At 36.5% G+C, this 20,707-nt stretch overlaps 1 protein-coding gene across 1 annotated transcript in view; it reads right to left on the minus strand.

The window, feature by feature from the left end:
- spn-E (tudor domain containing 9 protein spindle E) overlaps positions 1–20,707 on the minus strand; it is a 469,695-nt gene that overhangs the window by 355,872 nt on the left and 93,116 nt on the right. The gene's annotated exons all lie outside the window — the stretch shown is intronic.

Below are 20,707 nucleotides of genomic sequence, written 5' to 3' on the forward strand. Positions count from 1 at the left end.
GCACATCTACATATCTTAACCAGATGGAAGGTTTGAGAGGGGGGACAGAGTCTATGGCTCATTTTTCAAAATAAATTTGTGTTTATAGAATCTTAAAATAACCTTGATAACCAAAGTCTTTAGATCCTAATGGTATTTCCACAGTTGTACTAAAAAATTGTGTTTCAAGACTAAAATATCCTATTGAAAAACAGAAAAGCAAAGCAAAAAAAATTCATAATTCGGGGAGGTTAATGATATTGGATAATTTGAATCCAGTTAAGAGTTGAAACCTATGACTGAAATAATAGTAACAATTTTCCATATAGCAGTGAGTTTGAAGCCATTTGGTGTGAGATGGAGTCTAAAAAAGAAAATACACAGTGAATTCTTACAGAATTAGTGGATCAGCTGCTAGTGGCAAAAGCATTATGACTGAAATAATAGTAACAATTTTCCATATAGCAGCGAGTTTGAAGCCATTTGGTGTGAGATGGAGTCTAAAAAAGAAAATACACAGTGAATTGTTACAGAATTAATGGATCTGCTGCTAGTGGCAAAAGCATTACCAAATAAAGATGATGGGTGCAGAACAAGTAATCATAATGGGGAACTTTATCTGAATATTGATTGGGTAGCAATGAAATCTCATGAGAAGAACAAAACTGAATTTACTGAGATGTTATAAGGGAACTTCCTTCAAGCAGCATATAAAAAAGGGAATTTGAGGTCAAAGAGTGTTAGATCTGATTATAATGTCAGGAAGCTTCAGTTAAAGACTTAACTATTCTACTTCTAATTGGTAACAGTGATCATGTGATAATGACTTCAGAAGTTGCTCAATATATGAATGTTCCATTCAGAAATGGTTCATACTGAATTACGAAGCAGGAAATTATGACCAACTGAGGAGCATGCCGGATTCTCTTCCAGGATATCAGTTTTTGGATGGGAAGAATATTGATAGTGCATGGGAAGCATTTAAAAAATAAATGATGCAATATCGAAATGTATTCCTAGAGTTTGAAGAATAAATAGAGTGGGAGTGAAATGAATATGTAATCTTATTATGCAAGAGATCCACAAGAAAGATGATATGAAAGGAATACTGTGTGAACAGGATGATGTCAGTTATGAATGGAAATTATAAACGAGCAGGCCAGAAGAATTACAACTGTTGTACAGATAGCAAAGCCTGAAGACCCTGCAAGCCAAAGACAACCCAAAAGAATTTTATTGTTGCTGGAAGAAAAAGAATATGAAAGAATAACTACTGAATGCAGATGCAGAAGAGATAATATATAACAACGTATTCAACTAATGAGTGCACATTTTGCTAAATGCTATCCACCTGGTGTATGCAACATTGAGCTCACTGCTACCTCTTCACTGAATGAAAAAATTCAGATATGAGGAGGTAGTAAAGCTGTTGCACAAACTCAAAAAGAATTCGGCAATAGGGACTGATGAGATAGCACAATGAATAACCTATGATTGAAATACTAGTAACAGTTTCTGCCTATTCCTTTGACAAAGGTATATAAATTTGAGTTTCAGAACAGGGAAGATTCCACAGAAGTGGAAAGAATGTATGGTAATCCCATTGCACAAGGGTGGTGCAAAGACCAATGTATCCAAATATCGACCAATCAGTATCTCAGGAGTGGTGAAGACTGAAAAAGTTGGTTAGAACTCGCATACAGAAATGAGTTGACAGAATCTATAATTTGCAATGAACAGCATGGGGTTTACTAAGGAAAGGCCATGTCTGAGCGACTTGCTTACATTCTATAATAATGTTGCTATTCAATTAGACAAGCAGAATGGACATGTCCACACCATAAGTCAAGGACTTCATTACATGCCTACAGGATGAATGGTCCAAAATTATCATTATCAAACGCTGTGAAAGTATGCCCTGTAGGATTACTGCAGTCATTGCATCAAAAGTTCCTACATTTTATTGAGGTGGATGCCATGGCTGTTTGTTCCTCATAATATGAGGTCTGTTGACTTTTTTTTCCAAGAAGCGTACATATTAAATTAATGACATTAGGAAGCATTTGACAAGAGACAGTTATTTGTTGGTGATGCAAAGATATGCAGGGTAATCAGAAATGCACCTGGTATACAACACTTGAAGAATAATTTGAATAGGCTGGATGGGTATGTGAAAATGGCTGTCAGTTCATTATTAGAAAATTGAAAGTCATGCACTCTCAATATAGTATAGCTTTGGATGTGATGAGATATTCAAAAGTTATACTATATAAGTGGGATTATGCTAGAAGAAACTGATCTGGCTGATCAACATTTCATCATGTGATTTGTATAAGACGCTAAGCATGAATTTGATCATTTAAGGTGATGGTAGATAATGAGACTAAACTTACAAAAAAGAACAAAGGAAAAGATTTTATTTTAGTAATCATATGGTGATAAAATAATAATAAAAAAGAATTAAGGCATAGAACTAGATTTTGCTTTTTTGAAGAATATGTTTTTAACTTTCTTCTGAAAGTCTTCATAAACTTCCTTGCAAGGTTTCTTTGACTGATTCTTTCCTATTAATTATTATTTTTTTTTTTAATTTTATCCAAACATGTCAAACACAAAATACCATGAAATTATGACATATACAATGTACTAACTTCCTTTTGACAATTTTCCTCCAAATTAGCCTTATTTGTTAGGAATCCAATTATTGGATCTTACATATCATTTTTCTAAGGCAATTCTAACCACATCGATCTGCTTAGATCTTGATCTTCCTGTTGGGTTTTCTCCAGCCATACTGGCATCAAAAACCTATTTTGCAGACCTTACCCCATTCTGTTTAGGTGACCATACCATCTGAGAATAGCTCAGCTTTCACATTCTAGACTGTGAACATCAAGTTGCTTCCTAGTCTCTTCATCAAGTATCTTCTTTTTATTAGGATTATGGCATTGATGACATCTGTTCACTCCAGTTTTCCATTCATTTTTGCCACTTTCCTGATATTTATCTTTTATACTAAAAGTTTTTCCCTTGACTTTTGTTTAGGAATTTTTTTACACTACTTTGCTTTCTTAATTTGAAAATAAGCGATCAATCTCTGCAGACAATTGTACTTACAACATGCTTCCTTGGTTGAGAGAATTAATGAGTTTTAAGCTGGTTTCACTTACTCTAGGGTTTGGTTCAACAGACACAGACCAATCTGATGTGTCTGTTGATATATTATCAGATCTTATATTTCTCTGGGTCTTTTTTTGTAAACCTGGCAAAGAACTTTTGTTTTTGCTAATCCTTCCTCTCCCATTCTGTTTAAGTGACCATACTACCTGAGATCAGCTCTAACATATTCCTGAATGCTAATAATGGCAAGAACTTTCTTAATATCTTATTTTTAAGGTGATATTGCCATTGATGTCATCTGTTCACTTCACTAATCTTTCTCAGAACTCTCATATCAGAGGTATCCAGTCTTTGATCTAGTGTTTTATTTCTAACCCAGCTCTCAAGATCCACAAGATAAAATTGGTTCGAACACCATCTTGTGTTTTTTTGACTAATTTCTTTCTTATTTCATAAGAATTTATTCAGCTAATTTCCTACTATACCAGCTTTACTAATTTATTACCTATTTCCCTATTTAATTTACCATCTTCAGTAATACAGTATGCTGTCTTCTTCCTCTGCGCTTTTATCTCGCTTCCAATGCAGAGTCCGCATGTTACATTGATGCGACTTTTGTTAGTACACCCTCCAACCGGCTGGTTGCCGAGCCTGCTACTGGGGGAGGGGGGGTATTTTTGACTGTATCCTGTGTGTTCACGGGGCTGGGATGAAAAACCCTGCTGTCCACGCCCAAAACTGGCTAACTTGGCTATGGCTGAGGAAGATCCTTAAGCTCCTCATGTCGTCGAGGTGAATCGAACCTAGGACACTCCTTCCCCAGGCATATGGGTGCGAAGCGCATAGCCACTAGGCTAACCACGAGGACCCAGTAAAACAGTGTGCCTAAATAGTTGAAATGTTTTAATGTTTGTTCTATAGATTCATCATTCAGGATACAGTTGATGTTTTCGAATGTTTCTGCCTATTTTCATCATCTTTCTTTTTATCGCTGATTTTCATATAAAATTTATTACAACAGTTATTTAGTCAGAAGTATAACATCTGCATAAAGCAAAGAGCTAAGACTAACATAATCAATTTTGATATCAGATTTAAAACCACTTTCATTCATAATCTGACCCATATAGATAATGAATAACAATGAAGATAATGTGCACCCTTGTCATACACCTGATTTTACCTCAAACCATCTTCTCCTACAAGTCCAACTGCTGACTTGCAGCTTAAATAGAAACTATGCATTACTGTTCCATTTACACCATATAACTAGCATTTTGAAGAGCTTTCATCTTGGCACTTTCTCATATGCCTTTTCCCGATCAACAAAACTTAAATACAGATTTTTGTTATATTCCCACGATTTCTCAAGTATTTGTCGTAAAGTGAAGATCTGATCCTGACAGTCTCTATTTGGTCTGAATCCAGCTTGTTCTTCACCAAGCTTCACTCTCACAATTTTTTTTAGCTATTTCTCAAGTATACTTGCATAAATATTACACTCAATAAGGAAATACCTCTGTATTCTCAAACTTTTTCACTTCCCTTTTAATAGATGGGTACTATTGAGAGCTCTGCCCAAATCACCTAGAATTCGACCCTCTGAACCTAGCCTTCTGAATTATGCAATGTAACCACCTGTAAGACTTTTATATCTCCATATTTGAGCATTTCTGGCTAAATTTCCAGTTGCCTTGCCACAGTACAGGATTATGATGTCTTTTTCTACTTCAAATATGGATATGTATTCCAGACTGCATTCCTGTTGGGAGTTTTAAACTAGGTGACATTGCTGTTTCATTTAGCAATCTTTCTAAGTAATTATTCCAGACAACTGGAATATCTTTATTCAGTTTTCATATCTATGATTCCTTTTTACACCTCCATTTCTAAGTTTTTTAAATAGCCTCCAGAATATTTTTCCACCTTTGTGATATTCGTTTTCCATGTTCTTACTAAAGTCTTCCCATGACTTTTGGTTAGCTAGTTTTACAGTTTTTATTGTACAATGAAACCTGTGGAGTATTCATGACTAAACAAACACACATAACCACAGTAATAAGTTTTAATAAGTAAATATTTCATCCTAAGTATCATATTCTCCCTCTTCACTAATATTCCCCATAAGAAAACGATAGATAAACTCAAATTTCCATCCGATATTGTTGAATTAGTTATTACGTCCAGATACTTCACTTGGAAAGAGAAAATTTACAAGCAAGAAGAAGAAACAGCAATGGATTTCCCTTATCACCAAACTTAGTCAGCCTGTTTCTAGAATACCTTGAAGAAAATATTTTCACGTTTAAACCCAAACCAAAAATTTGGTTATGATATGTTGATGATGTCTTTGCTGTCTGGAGTCATTCTGAACAAGAACTACATCTGTTTCTAGATAAAATAAACCCTTATCCTTACATCAAATTCACTCTAGAAAAAGAATTTCCACAGGGCATCTCCTTTCTGGATTTACATCCAAAAAAAGAAGATGGTTCCATCTCCACTTCTATCTATTGCAAACAGACATTTTCAGGTAGCTACATTTACAATTCTTCTGCTCATCATCCATCTCAAAAATTTGGCATCATTAAATCGTTAGTAACCAGAGCAAACTGCTCCTAAAGAATCTCTAAACCAAGAATTGAAAATAATCAAAAATACAGCCATACTAATGGATATAATCCTAAAACAACTCAAAAAAGCAGTCACTTCCCCACACATCAACTCAGACAAGAACAAGCCTGTAGGTTCCCATACCTTATGTCAAAAGAATCTCCGAACATCTTTCAAAAATTATGAAGAAACAAACTTGCTGCTACCTATAAAACCAATCAACAGATCTATAACTTGTTACCTTCTCCTAAAGATAAACTCTCACCTCTGATGCCCTGACATGTACAAGGTTCCATGTTCCTGTAAATTGTCTTACAACGGACAGACAGGTAGATCTGTTAATAAATGCATTTCAGAACATCAAGACCATATGCGTCTTATCAAACTGCAGAAATCTGGTCTCTCATAACACAGAGTTAAAAACCCTAACTATTGGGAAAAGACAAACTTCTACATAGATCTTTATATAAAGATGAATGTTTATATAAAGAAAGTGTTGAAGCTACGTCACAGACCAAATCTAAACCGTAATGACGTTCTTGCTATCCCTAAAGTATGGGAAGCTGTCATACAAAATTGTGTAAAATAATTTTATATATGTTATCTTACTTTAATGTAATCTAGTTTTTTTCTCCAGATATATTTTAATTTAATTCTATAACATTCTACTGCATGCATATTGAGATTCCATTATAATCATGCACCCTAACTGTATGTTATTCCTAGTGTTGTTTGAATTAACTATACTGATAATGTCCTATGATACTAAGGATGAAATATTTTACTTATTAAAACTTATTACTGTGGTTACATGTATTTGTTTAGTCAATTTTACATAGTGCTTTGCTTTCTTAGATTTTTCTCTGTATTCTCTAAGAGCACAAACTGATTTACTTTCCAGGAATTTACAATATGCTTTTTTTCTTTTCCTTGACTGCCTGTTTAACTTCTTCAGTTCACCATGGAGTTCTGATTTTTCTATATCCTTCCATACTACTTCACATGCCTTTCTGGCTGAAAGGATCAATGTTTTCTTAAAAGTTTGCTATTGAATCTCAAAAGGTTTGGTTCTTGTTTTCAAACTTTCATTTTTCTCTTGAATAATCCGTGTATTTGAGTCTAAATTTCACCTCTGTAAGCTGCTCAACTTTGGTTCATTTTAAAAAACTTTCTTACACACTTCTTTTCAGTATGTAATTCAATTTTATCCTGCTCAAGACTAAGTGGTGATCACTTCCAGTTTCAAATACTCTGTATACTCGTGTCTTGACCAGTGTGAAAACATCACTATCAACGTTGGTTATGCATTTCTAAATAACTTAGGGAATTGAAACAACGTAGATCCGAATATAAATTAAATAATATTTTAATAGATATTTTCGATATTTCGGCAATGTCACATTGACATTTTCTAAAGGAACTTACAAAAAGGCAGGTGCACACAAGACAATAACAATACAGTAACTAAGAATGAAGATTTGAAGCTATTGTTCTCCTAGAAGTCCTGATGGTGCCCTCTGGAGGGCTAAGTAGGCGTTCTTGGCCGTTGGGCTGAAGGTCTGCTGATGTATGCCTCCCAAATTTGGGGCAGTCGCATACAACCAAATTTGTTGAGGTTTGGAGAGTTTCTTAGGGCAGAGGCTGATTCCATAAATAATCTTTCGAATTTATATTTGCTCCGGTGTATTATTGTTGCTTTCTTCCACAGTATTCTGTGGCGAGTATCCAGAGCATGGTCTGCAAGACCAGAATGGCTGTACTTGTAAAACCGGATGTAGTCCTTGTGTTCAGAAATTCCGATATTTGCTGTCCTGCCTGTTTGACCAAAGTACGACAGTTTACAACTGCAAGGGACCTGGTATACACCAGGTAGGTCTATGGGAAGTGGTTGGTCTTTGGTAGAGCGGATAAGAGATGCCAATTTTCTGTAAGGCTTGTAACAGGAGGTGAGGTCATGTTTTTTTAGAATTTTGGTAATTTTTTCTGAGGTGCCTCGGATGTAGGGAATGGTGATGGATTTAGAGTAATCTTTTTTGTGGAGGGGGCTGTGGTTTGTAGGTTTTAATATTTTTTGGATTTTTTTTTTTTGGGGGGGGGGTAGCCATTGGCTGAGAAAGTGTTGAGGATGTGATTTAGTTCAGTGTTAAGGGCTATGTTGTTAGAACAGATTAGTTTAGCCCTGTTGTATAGTGTTTTTACCATTCCATATTGTTGTGAGGGGGGGGGGAATTGTTGGTGGATGTATCTGCCTGTATGGGTGGGTTTTCTGTAAACTGAGAAAACCAAAGTTCCATCAGGCTGGCGGGTGACTAGTGTGTCTAGGAAAGGGAGGCAGTTGTTTTCCTCTTTTTCCAGGGTGAACTTGATTCTGGCGTGTTGGTTGTTTAAGTGTGTAAGGAAGGAGGAGTGTTTCAGAGCCATGTGGCCAAATAGCGAACACATCATCAACGTAGCAAAGCCATATGGTTGGTTTTTGTGGGGCAGAGGCTAAGGCTTTTTCCTCAAAGGTCTCCATAAAGAAATTGGCCAAGGGTGGTGAGCCCATGGCTGTCCCCTCTATTTGTTTGTAGAATTTTCCCTGCCAAACGAAATAGCCCGAGTTCATTGTGAACTGAAATAAGGCTGAGATATCGGGGGAAAATTTAGCTCGGATAAGCTCTAAAGTTTCCTTGAGTGGGACATTTGTGAATAAGGAAGAGACGTCGAAGCTGACCATTATGTCAGTATGTTGGAGTGTAAGGTTTGCTATGCTGGCTTTGAAGTGGGCTGAGTTTTTTTTTTATGTGTGATGGTGTGTTGCCAGTATAGTGTGTGAGCTCTTTGGCCAAACGTTTAGCTAATTTGTATGTGGGGGAATCAATGCCATCCACTATGGGACGTAATGGCACATTTTCTTCATGTATTTTTGGGAGTCCGTAAATACGGGGGGGGGTATAGAGTTAAACGGTTTTAATCTGTTGGTAACTTCTACAGGCCAAGAAGTGACTTTCTTAAGGAGCCTGTGAAGTTTTCTAATTTGTGAGTTGGTGGGATTGTAATTGATAGGGAGGTAAGTAGCCCGATCTAATAGAAGAGCATTCAGCTTACCTTTGTAATCCTTTTGGTTAAGTACTACAGTTGCATTTCCTTTATCCGCTTTTTTGATAACTAATTCTTTATTATTTCTCAATTCCTGTAGGGCTATTAATTCCTTGTTGGATATATTGGTTTTAGGTGGTTTTGCTATGGAAAGGACACAAGCTACATCCAGTCTTACACTGTTGGCGATTTGATGTGGATGGTGGCGGATTCCTCTTTCAATCTGGATCATAATCTCCTCACTCGGTATTTTTTGGGAGCAATGGCGAAGTTGTGGACATGTGAAAGCACGTTGAGAGCTTCAGGCTTCAGGGTGACTGAAGAAAGGTTGATTACGGTGTTGGTAGCAAGTTTTGGATTGACGGTAGAATTCTTTTTTAATTTATCGAATTTCTTCATCTGTCAGCCTCGTATCTTTTCAAACTCTTTGTCTGCAGCGGTACACGAGATGTCATGTAAAATTGACCACAGTTCTTGATTCAAAGTGCCTGAAAGTTCATCTTCGAGGGTACGAATAGCTTCGTTAATTTCGGCTAAGCCTAACCACATGGCGGTGATTTGTTCGCGAAGTAACGCGTAGCTAGCGCAGTTGTATATACGGAGCGCTTTTTGCGACACAAAACGGTTCTTCAATTTTACACAGTTCGGGATTACATTGTTATCCCGGCAGCGTTTCAGGAAAGTCACACGATTTAATTGTCTAGACAGCTTCAACTTCATTTTACCATATTGGTGAGCCTTCCGTGCGATCGTATCTCCGTGGATGATGTTGATTCTCATAGACAGGCTTATACGTTGGTTATGCATTTCTAAATAACTTAGGGAATTGAAACAACGTAGATCCGAATATAAATTAAATAATATTTTAATAGATATTTCCGATATTTCGGCAATATCACATTGCCATTTTCTAAAGGAACTTACAAAAAGGCAGGTGCACACAAGGCAATAACAATACAGTAACTAAGAATGAAGATTTGAAGCTATCGTTCTCTTAGAAGTCCTGATGGTGCCCTCTGGAGGGCTAAGTAGGCGTTCTTGGCCGTTGGGCTGAAGGTCTGCTGATGTATGCCTCCCAAATTTGGGGCAATGGTCAGCTTCGACGTCTCTTCCTTATTCACAAATGTCCCACTCAAGGAAACTTTAGAGCTTATCCGAGCTAAATTTTCCCCCGATATCTCAGCTCTATTTCAGTTCACAATGAACTCAGGCTATTTCGTTTGGCAGGGAAAATTCTACAAACAAATAGAGGGGGACAGCCATGGGCTCACCACCCTTGGCCAATTTCTTTATGGAGACCTTTGAGGAAAAAGCCTTAGCCTCTGCCCCACAAAAACCAACCATATGGCTTCGCTACATTGATGATGTGTTCGCTATTTGGCCACATGGCTCTGAAACACTCCTCTCCTTCCTTACACACTTAAACAACCAACATGCCAGAATCAAGTTCACCCTGGAAAAAGAGGAAAACAACTGCCTCCCTTTCCTAGACACACTAGTCACCCACCAGCCTGATGGAACTTTGGTTTTCTCAGTTTACAGAAAACCCACCCATACAGGCAGATACATCCACCAACAATCCCACCCCCCCCCCCTCACAACAATATGGAGTGGTAAAAACACTATACAACAGGGCTAAACTAATCTGTTCTAACAACATAGCCCTTAACACTGAACTAAATCACATCCTCAACACTTTCTCAGCCAATGGCTACCCCCCCCCCAACAAATCCAAAAAATATTAAAACCTACAAACCACAGCCCCTCCTCCTCCCCCCCCTCCACAAAAAAGATTACTCTAAATCCATCACCATTCCCTACATCCGAGGCACCTCAGAAAAAATTACCAAAATTCTAAAAAAACATGACCTCACCTCCTGTTACAGGCCTTACAGAAAATTGGCATCCCTTATCCACTCTACCAAAGACCAACCACTTCCCCTAGACCTACCTGGTGTATACCAGGTCCCTTGCAGTTGTAAACTATCGTACTTTGGCCAAACAGGCAGGACAGCGAATATCAGAATTTCTGAACACAAGGACTACATCCGGTTTTACAAGTACAGCCATTCTGGTCTTGCAGACCATGCTCTGGATACTCGCCACAGAATACAGTGGAAGAAAGCAACAATAATACACCGGAGCAAATATAAATTCGAAAGATTATTTATGGAATCAGCCTCTGCCCTAAGAAACTCTCCAAACCTCAACAAATTTTGTTGTATGCGAATGCCCCAAATTTGGGAGGCATACATCAGCAGACCTTCAGCCCAACGGCCAAGAACGCCTACTTAGCCCTCCAGAGGGCACCATCAGGACTTCTAGGAGACCGATAGCTTCAAATCTTCATTCTTAGTTACTGTATTGTTATTGCCTCGTGTGCACCTGCCTTTTTGTAAGTTCCTTTAGAAAATAGCAATGTGACATTGCCGAAATATCGGAAATATCTATTAAAATATTATTTAATTTATATTCGGATCTACGTTGTTTCAATTCCCTAAGTTATTTAGAAATCACTATCAACAGTAACATAATGTTAGTGTAGACTTTTTTTTCTTGCATCTTCTCTCCATAATTTTATACACCTTTTCATGTTGGAACAGTGTGTTGGAAATAACTAGTCCACATCCTGAACAGAAGTCCAGCAGGTACTTATTTCTCCACGTTTTCCTTAAACATTTCTATGTCTGGTAATCATTTCCTATTCTGCTGTTTAGATCACCAAAAAGGACCAACTTTTCATTTTAGTTGTCAGCTGCCTTCAAAATGCCTCAAAAAATTCCTTACCTCTATGTGAATTGACTATTTGGGAAATGTTGATCAAGTATCTGAGAAAAAACTATTTTAATACCAACTAGTTTCACCAACTTAAGCTGTCAGCATCTTCAGGGTACAGGACTGATGATAGGAACTAAAGCTAACAAAACATGTTGCAGACAAGACTTTAACAGAATTCTAATTATAAATTACAAAACAACACCGAACATGTGCAATACACCAATACACATGTGGCGCGTACATGATTTCACTTGTTTAGGAACGTTTTATAGTTGGTACTAAAGTTCATTTCTTGTGTATTTAGAGATCTAATTAGGGTCTTCCAGATCTCAGATAAGATTAAACCTTGGTTCCTATTAAGATTTTCTACAGAACAGGCGACTGTTATGGTTTCTTTAAAAATACGAGAGCGGTAATCCTCTTCTTTGTAACGAGTACAGCTTTTATCCCACTCAATGACATGGTTGGTTGTGGAGAAATGGAAAGATAAGCCAGATATATCTTGTCTGTTGTTTTTGACATATCCAATGTATTCTCTCTGTCTTATCTCAAGGCTTCTTGAAGTTTAGCCGATGTAACTTAAACTGCATGAGCATGGAATATTGTAAACTCCAGCATATTTAAAGAAAGGACGGAAGTCTTTTGGAGATCTTAAGAGTTTTCAAATTGTATCTTTAGGTTTAAAGGTCACTCTTATTCTATGTGGTTTGAGAAGTTTAGCAACCATGTTGGAGGCTGTCCTCAATGTATGGAATGACGATTGTGGTAATATATTGAGTGTCTTCTTGTCTTTGTGGTGGATCAGAGAACAGAATCTTGTTAACAAGTCTCTGGGGGTAGCCATTCAAGATGAGGTTGTTGGATATCAGTGTGTCAATTTGTCTTTGAGATCTTTTTGGTCTGTTGTAATCCGGATGCCTCTCTTCTTTAGCATATGTACAATGCTGAGTTTTTGAGAAATGTGGTGGGAGGAGCTGAAGTGTAAATAACATCCTGTATTCGTGGGTTTTCTATAAACTGAGAGGTTGAAACGACCATTAGCTTGCTTCTTAATTAGGATATCCAGAAATGGTAGTTGTTTTTCTTTTTCAAGGTCCAGAGTGAATTTGATTGAATGGTGACAAGAGTTGATCTTATTTAGGAATTCAAATAAGTCATCTTTGGAAAGACTTAATGATTATATTGATCAAGTTCATATAATAAACAACTAAGTTATACCAACTAGTTTCACCAACTAAGGCTGCTGGCATCTTCAGGGTACATAACTGATGTAAGGCACAAAAAGCAAAAAACTATTACAAACTATAATCAACCGATTCCAATTATATTAAACAAAGAACAGAGCGCGTACAATACATTCATAGAGCATGGATGATCTCACTTGTTATTTAGGAACGTTCTATAGTTGGCACTATAATTCAGTTCTGGCGAGTTGAAGGATCAGATAAGGGTCTTCCAGATTATAGGCAAGATTAGTCCTTGGTTCCTGATAAGGTGTTGTATACAGTGGGCAACTGTTGTGGCCTCCTTAAAAATACTGGAGTGGAAGTCCTCCTCCATGTAAGGAATTGTGCTTCTATCCCACTCTATGGTATGGTTCGTTCTTGAAAAAATGAAAAGCTAACCCCGATTTTTCTTCTCTGTTATTATTGACATCACCTATGTGTTCTTTTTGCCTCATTTCAAGGCTCCTTGAAATTTGGCCGATGTAACTCAAGCCGCATGAGCAGGGTATGTTATAAACTCCAGCATATTTGGAGAAAGGATGACTATCTTTTGGAGATCTTAGGAATTGTCTAATCGTTTCTGTGGGTTTAAAGGCCACTCTTATTTTATGTGGTCTAAGGAGTCTAGCAATCTTATTGGAAACTGTCCCTAAGTATGGAACGACGATGGTAGAAATATAACGTACATCATCTTGTTGTCTTTGTCGGGGTTTAGAGAAAAGTATCTTGTGGACGAGTCTTTGAGGAAATCCATTCATGGTAAGGTTGGTGGACATCAGGGATAGTTCTTCCTGGAGTTCTTGTTGATCTGTTGTAATTAGAGAGTCCCGGTTCTTCAACACGTGTACAATACTAAGTTTCTGAGAAAAGTGGTGGCAGGAAGTGAAATGTAAATTACGTCCTGTATTGGTAGGTTTATGGTAAACTGAGAGGTTGATACCACCATTCGGAAGCTTCTTAATTAAAGTGTCCAGAAATGATAATTGGTTAAATTTTTCAAGTTCTAGAGTGAATTTGATTGTGTGGTGTAGAGAGTTGATTTTGTTAAGAAAGTCGAACAGGTCCTTTTTTGTGTGGTTTCAAATGATAAACATATCGTCCACGTATCTCCACCATACTGTGGGTTTACGGTCTGTTTGAGTTAAGATTTTACTTTCAAAATCCTCCATAAAGAGATCAGCACAAGATGGAGAGAGGGGGCTACCCATTGCAAGGCCAGTCATTTGCTGATATATGGTTTTATTCCATAAGAAAAAGTTTGATGTTAAACAATGACGGAACAGAGAAGTAATGTCTTGTGGGAGCAAACTTCCTAAAATGTTGATGACTTCCTCCACAGGGATATTAGTGAATAGAGATGTAACATCCAGGCTAGCAAGTAAATCCATATTAGAGATAGAGATATTTTGTTCAGTTTCTCAACAAAATGTTGCAAATTTCATATATAAGTATCTGAATTATGAATGTGTGGTTTGAGGAGGCCTGCCAGGTGTTTAGATAACAGATAAGTCTGCGAATTGATTCCATCCACAATCGGGTGTAGTGGTATTCCATTTTTGTGTACTTTAGGAGCGCCATATAGTCTTGGTGTTAGTGGATGCAAGGATTTCAATCTTCGTTTTAAGTCTATAGAGTTCACCATGTGACATATTAAATCATTGGTATCATTGTGGTTCTTTAGTGTTGGGTCTAACTAGGACACGGTAGTTTGATGTATCCGACAATAAGCTGTTAATCTTATCTTCATAATCACCATCATCAAATTCCTGCCATTTACCCTCAAGGGGTGTACACGATATGATAGTACTACATGAAAAAAATTACATCATTATTAATTTCCTATCTACAATTTTCCTCCAAATCAGTCTATTACTTGTCAAGACTCCCACATTATCAGATCTTATATTTCTATCGTCTAAAGCATTTTGTACCGTATCAATCCATCTATATCTTGGTCTTCCTCTGGGTAGTTTTGCTGCCAACCTGGCAGAGAACACTTGTTTTGCTAATCTTTCCTCGCACATTCTGTTTAAGTGACCATACCACCTAAGATTAGCTCTGCTAACGCATTCCTGGATGCTGACAATGTCAAGTTCTTTCCTAATATCCTCGTTTTTAATATGATATTGCCATTGATGCCATCTGTTCATGCCTATAATCTTTCTCAGGACTCTCATATCTGTGGTCTCTAGTCTTTGGTCAAGTGTTTTACTTCTGACCCAGGTCTCAGATCCATAAGTTAAAACTGGTGAACACTGTCTTGTACACAGCTAATTTAGTGTTCCGACTGATTTCTCTCTTATTCCATATGAATTTATTCAATTGACTTCCCACCATACAAGCTTTGCTGATTCTGTTGTCTATTTCTATATTTAATTTACCATCTTCAGTAAAAATCGTGCCTAAATAGCTGAAATGTTTTACTTGTTCCACAGGTTCTCCATTCACAACACAGTTGACATTTTCAATGAATCTGCCTATTTTCATTGTCTTTGTCTTTTTATTGCTGACCTTCATACCATATCTATTACAACAGCTATTCAATTTAGTCAGAGAATCTTGCAGACTTGTAGCAGATTTATTTAGAAGTATAACATCATCCGCACAAAGCAAAGAGCTGACATTAACATCTCCAATTTTGATATCGTGTTTAATACCACTTTCCTTCATAATGTGATCCATATAGATAATGAATAACAGAGGGGATAATGTACAATCTTGTCTCACACCAGATTTAACATTAAACAATCTTCCTGTACTTCCTTCAATTCTAACTGCTGACTTACAACTCAAATAAAGACTAAGTATTGCTTGATATAATGCCCCATTGACACCATATAACTGAAGCGTATTGAATAGCTTCTCTCTTGGCACCTTGTCATATGCCTTTTCCAAATCGACAAAACTGAAATACAGATCTTTATTATATTCCCATGCTTTCTCGACTATTTGTCGTAAAGTGAAGATCTGATCCTGACAGCCTCTATTTGGCCCGAATCGAGCTTGTTCTTCACCAAGCTTATCTTCCACAATTCTTCTCAAACGTTTCTCAAGTATACTTGCATAGATCTTGCCAGGAACACTCAGTAGGGAAATACCTCTGTAATTCTCACATGCAGTTTTATTTCCCTTTTTATATATGGGTACTATGAGAGCTCTACTCCAATCATCGGGAATTCGTCCCTCTGTCCAGGCTTCTGAACTATGCAGTGCAGCCACTGTAAAACTTTTATACCACCATACTTCAGCATTTCTGGTCGAATATCATCTACTCCTGCTGCCTTTCCACATTTCAAGCCTTTGATGGCTTTTTCTACTTCTAGTATGGATATGTATTCCTGACTGCATGCCTGGTCAGTGTTTTTTTACCACTGTGCTGTCATCACTGCTTGTTTCATTTAGCAGTTTTTCAAAGTAATTACTCCATACTTCAAGGATATCTTTTTCCCCCGTTTTCATTTCACCTTTACCATCTCTAATTCCTTTTACAGCACTCTTTCCTCCATTTCTAAGCTTCTTCAACAAACTCCAGAATATTTTGCCACCTTCTTGATATTTATTTTCTATATTCTTACCAAAGTCCTCTCATGACTTTTGTTTAGCTAGTTTTACACAGTGTTTAGCATTCTTGCATTTGTCTATATTCTCTAAGAGCACAAGCTGACTTATTTGACACGAACTTTTGGTATGCTTTCTTCTTTTCCTTCACTGCCTCTTTAACTTCCTGTGTCCACCAGGGAGTTCCGATTTTTTTTATCCTTACAGATAACCTCACCACATGCCTCTCTGGCAGAATCAATCAATGTTTTCTTCAGAGTTTGCCACTGAATCTCCAAGGTTTGATTCCTGTTCTCAAACTCTTTCATTTTTTCTTCAATAATCTTTGTGTATTTTAGCCTACAGTTCACATCTGAGAGCTGCTCAACTTTTATTTGCTTTAAAACTTTCTTACATGTTATTTTTTTCAATATGAAATTCAATTTTATCCTGCTCAACACTAAATAGTGATCACTTCCAATTTCAAATCCTCTGTACACTCTGGTGTCCTGCACCAGGGAGAAAACATCACTATCAACAATAACATAGTCAATGAGACTTTTCTTATTCCTAGCCTCTTCTCTCCATGTGAATTTGTGCACATTTTTATGTTGGAACATGGTGTTAGTAATAACCAGTCCATGTCCTGAGCAGAAATCCAACAGATATTTGCCATTATTATTAGCTTTGCTCTTTTCTCCAAATTTTCCCAAAATAATTTTCTATGTCTCACAATCATTTCCTACTCTGCTATTTAGATCCCCAACAAGGACCAACTTTTCCTTTTTCATTGTGTCAGTTGCTTTTTCTAAAGCATTGAAAAATTCCTCCATTTCTACCTTAGTAGAACCTTCTGTGGGACCATAGGCACAAATAAGTCTCATTGTCCAGTTCTCCATTCTCATATTTGCCCACATTACTCTACTTGAGACTGACTGCCATTCAAGAAGATTAGCCTCGTATTTTGTGTTGAATACTATGGCTACTCCTTCGTTTCCTTGATTGTCATTGCCTGAATATAACATTTTGTATTTATTGCTCAGAAAGGTATCACCAGTTTTGGTCTTTTTTGTTTCAGTCACCCCTATTATGTCGATCTGGTACTTATCTAATTCCTCAGCTAGCTCCATTTCTTTGCCATTCAGGCTTCTTACATTGATAGTACCGATCTTTAACTCTGGTGATGTTGAGTTGGGGTTTATTTTCAGATTTGTTCCAGTAGCTGACTTTTCGCTGTTCGCCCTGGTTCCCTGGTGAAAACAACGAGAGCCTTGTTTAACTGGGCAACGCCCCAGCCGGCATGAAATTTTGTCATGTTGTACCATCATTCTATATTTTGGTTTAACCAATAAGAATACAATTTGGTCGGCTAAATCCCAAATTGCCAGCCCATCCTCGTCCGTTCAGTATCCAAGTAGATACCCAACAGGGTGCACCACGAGAAGGTGAGGATTGGACATTAGGTCAGAAGCCCTGGTCGGTTCTCCGCATTCCTTTAAAGGCTATGTGGAGGTCTCCTCTCAGTCATACAGCTTTGACCCTTAAGCACACCACCAGTGATTACGAAGTAATCACTGGTGTTTAAAATCACTGTTGAATTTCCCTTATCTACCTTCAATATGATAATGTCTTTCTTTTTCTTCAAAAGAAAGATACGCGTTTTGAACTCCTTAAACGTAAAAAAGCCAAACTATTAAATCACGTCACTTTTTTTGAAAAGATGTAGAGACAACAAGATTACTCCAAAGTTTCTATTTTTAAAAGAACAATTCCATTCAAGACAAGCGAAACATATTTATTTTAAAACATCTTTGGCACTTCTACTTGAACGGATACAGCATAACAGATTTCTTTTAAGCCAAATAGATTTAGACTGTTATCAGATTTATGATGATATTTCTAGTACTTTAGATCAAGATATATGGTCGCCTTTGGACAGAATGGTCACTACTAGCTATGATAAAGCCTTTACGACAAGCAAAAGAAACCAAATAAAAAAATTTAACGATCTTTATACAAAACGTTTTAAGTCAAAACCTTCTCTACCAGACAGAGAAGTTATTTTAATTTATTGGATCATGTATTAACAAAACCAGAGATCGATATACTTAAAAAAGGTTTCAATTTTGTGATAACACCTCATAATCTACCTAAAGTGGATATCATTTGTAATATAGAAAAGGCAGTCTTGTCGTTACCAGAACCCATAGCTAATGATATTAGATTAAAAAGTAGTATCATCCTCTCATCTTCCAGAACTCCTAACAAAAACATCACTACTCTGGAAAAAAGAACATTGTATAGTTTGAAGAAAAAGAAAGACATTATCATATCGATAATGTCTTTCTTTTAGCTCGCACTTGGCATAGGAGGTTGTTAATCGACATACGAGTATATTCGTAGTTGGCTTCTGAGGCACATATATAATATACTATATTTTAGTTGAAATTATTTCCCTTCTATCAAGCCCCCAGACGTGCTCTCCGCTTTATTCAGAATCCAAGGGTCCAAATTAAGGTAATTATACTAAGGGTTAATTCATGTTTGGCATAGGAGGCCGGTAAATCGACATACGAGTATACTCGTAGTTGGCTTGTGAAGCTCATATACGAACTACGAGTATACTCGTAGTTGGCAGCGAATGTGTTAATACATGATCCGATAAATTAAAAATAACTTTGTTGTCTGGCAGAAGGTTTAGACTTAATATGATTGGAATAAAGGTAGTTAAAATTTTTAATTAGGTTCCATTTGCTTTTTGTAAAGGCTTTCTCATAGCTAATATTGATTATTCTGTCTAAAAGTTGCCAAACATCTTGGTCTAAAGTACTAGAGACATCCTCAAAGAAACTGTAACATTGTGAGTCTATTTTGCTTAATACAAATCTCGTGCGTTGTATCCTTTCACGTAGAAGTGCCAGCAATGTCTTGAAATAGATATGTTTAGCTCGTCTGGAATGGAATACAATATTTCAATTTTCTCATACTGAATTATCCCTGCAAAGAATAATCTCTGCTGTGAATCTTGCATTTAGAAAATGACACTCTACAATGGACGCAGCTTTCTGCTTAAAACTACTTATAGAAAAAAGAAGAGAACTTAATTTGCAAACTCATCTTTGGTTTATGAAAAAGCATTTGACAAAGTAAAAATATATATACTGTTTGATATATTACAAAGAATAAATATACCTAATATTTTATTACATGTAATGTTGAATATATATAAAAATAATGAAATAAAAATAAATGAAAAGTTCTGAAAACCAATCTATAAACCAAGGAGTAAGATAGAGATGCCCTCTGTCTCCAACACTTTTCAATATTTACATTAATGAAATATTAATACAGTGGAACACTTTAAATAATCAAGGCATAGAAATTTTCCGGAATAAAAAAATAAATACGCTATTATTTGCAGATGATCAGGTAATAATATCAGATAAGGAAGACAATTTACCAAGAGCAATATATAATTTAAATATTATAGTAGAACAGTTTTGAATGAAAATTTCCATTAGATAAAACTAAAACAGCATTGTGGACAAACTCCAGTTAGAAGCAAAATAGTTATTAATAATAAAATAATAGAACAGATAAATAGAACACTCAACCCAAATATAGTACAAAAAAGAAACACTCTTGAAAATATACAATACTTTAGCAGTGCCCACATTATTATATGGCAGTGAAATTTGGGCAATAAACAAACAAGATAATCAAAGAATAAAAACAAGTGAAATGAGATTTATGAGAAGAACTGCAAAATACACATTAGATCAAAAAAAGGAACAAAAGACATTTTAAAAGAACTAAAAACAAAATCAATAGAAGAAAAACTAAACAATTATAAACAAAAACGGATTGAACATGTAAACCGAATTGCCAACACCCGACATCCTAAACAAATACTAAAATATAAGCCAATTGGAAAAGAGAAGGCAGGGTAGACCTCAAGAAAGGATATTGGATGGATAATGAAACCGGAACAGACCAATATGGTCTATACCCATAATTAGTGTTATGATGATGGCAATAAATTTTCCCACAATGAATTTTCCTGGTGAAGAATATTCTTTGCAATGAATTGTTACATGAATTTTCTGTGAACCATGAGACCACCATCTTCCTTAATGGACTGGAAGTGGCTTAGAAAGTTACTTCTATATTTAGTCTCTACAGCATAATTCATGGTTTATTCCTTGTAACCTATGTTTCTAAGCCTTTCTTAGGTGGGACTAACAAATAAATCACAAAAACATTCCAAAATTTTAACATTAACCCTCTTAAGAATTTCTTATTAGTGCTATTTCAACTTACAGCCTGGTTGACTGAGTGGGTAGTGTTTCTACTCAAATAGATCATGAGCAAATCCC

Source organism: Typopeltis vanoorti, chromosome 10 (assembly GCF_054136105.1).
Source record: "Typopeltis vanoorti isolate ZY-2024b chromosome 10, IOZ_Tvanoo_1.0, whole genome shotgun sequence".
NCBI lineage: Eukaryota > Metazoa > Arthropoda > Arachnida > Uropygi > Thelyphonidae > Typopeltis > Typopeltis vanoorti.